The sequence below is a fragment of the Musca autumnalis genome, unplaced genomic scaffold (assembly GCF_047663935.1).
Source record: "Musca autumnalis isolate F117 unplaced genomic scaffold, ASM4766393v1 scaffold_3, whole genome shotgun sequence".
NCBI classification, from domain to species: Eukaryota; Metazoa; Arthropoda; class Insecta; order Diptera; family Muscidae; genus Musca; species Musca autumnalis.
Window position 1 is genome coordinate 125,583,736 of NW_027411866.1, and position 1,072 is coordinate 125,584,807.

Sequence of the window (1,072 nt, forward strand, 5' to 3'; positions counted from 1 at the left end):
CGCTGCGGACAGGATTCGAACCTGTGCGGGTAGAACCCAATGGATTTCAAGTCCATCTCCTTAACCACTCGGACACCGCAGCTCACGGCTTGTGCGTAACATACATAAGAGAGAATACACTCTTACTCAACCACGGCAATAAATTAGGGTAACATTTTCATCCCCATTTACTATTTAAATGTACTCAAATATTGTTTTAAAGAATTTATTTATTTATTATCTATTGTCTAAAATATCTATAACAAAGGAAAACATTTCAACCCCCTAACATATGGCAGTACACAATTGCGATCTATAAACGTACGCCACATTCTTCAACGTTCAAACATTGTTGCAATTTCATACAGAATGATAAATCAGTAAAAAATACTAGAAATAAAAAAAAAATTTGTGCGTCGGCCGGGAATCGAACCCGGATCAACTGCTTGGAAGGCAACTATGCTGACCATTACACCACCGACGCTTCTATTCAAGATTTGACAAAGGGTGTTGATGAATATAGGTTACTTGGGTTTCAAACCTCTAAATATAAAAAATTCTTAGTTATTTTTAAAACGTTTAGTTAATTATTTATGTAGGTGAAAGAAAGGCTCATGGGTTTAATACATACTTTGAAAAGTTAGGGGGAAATCTTTTTGAACTTTAGAGAAAAATTAGCCTAAATGTTGTAAATTCGAGATGAATACCACTTAAATATCTAAAGTATTTCTTTTTTATCAATGTCTGCCATAAAGTGGTTTGGCTAAGGCCGTCATCAGACCATCTGCTTTTTCACATGTATGTTGTCACTTTGGGTATACTAATATACAGAACAGCTGATGTCATACATGTGAAAAAGCTGATGGTCCGATGACGGCCTAATGCTATGTTTACATTTACGAAATCCACCAGATTTCATCTGTCAAATCCATAGGTTAAACGTCAAATGAAATCCAATGGATTTCAGATGAGATTTCATTTGACGTTTAACCTATGGATTTGACAGATGAAATCCACTGGATTTCATCTGTCAATTCCTTTGTGTATACGTCAAATGAAAACTCATTTGAAATCGATTGAATTTCATTTGACG

General features: G+C 35.1%; 2 non-coding genes across 2 annotated transcripts; both read right to left on the minus strand.

The window, feature by feature from the left end:
• TRNAS-UGA (transfer RNA serine (anticodon UGA)) lies at positions 1-82 on the minus strand. Its single transcript has one exon. It is a non-coding gene; the product is annotated as a tRNA-Ser (tRNA).
• Positions 83-391: 309 nt separating this feature from the next.
• On the minus strand, positions 392-463 carry TRNAG-UCC (transfer RNA glycine (anticodon UCC)). Its single transcript has one exon. It is a non-coding gene; the product is annotated as a tRNA-Gly (tRNA).
• Between the last annotated feature and the right edge of the window lie 609 nt (positions 464-1,072).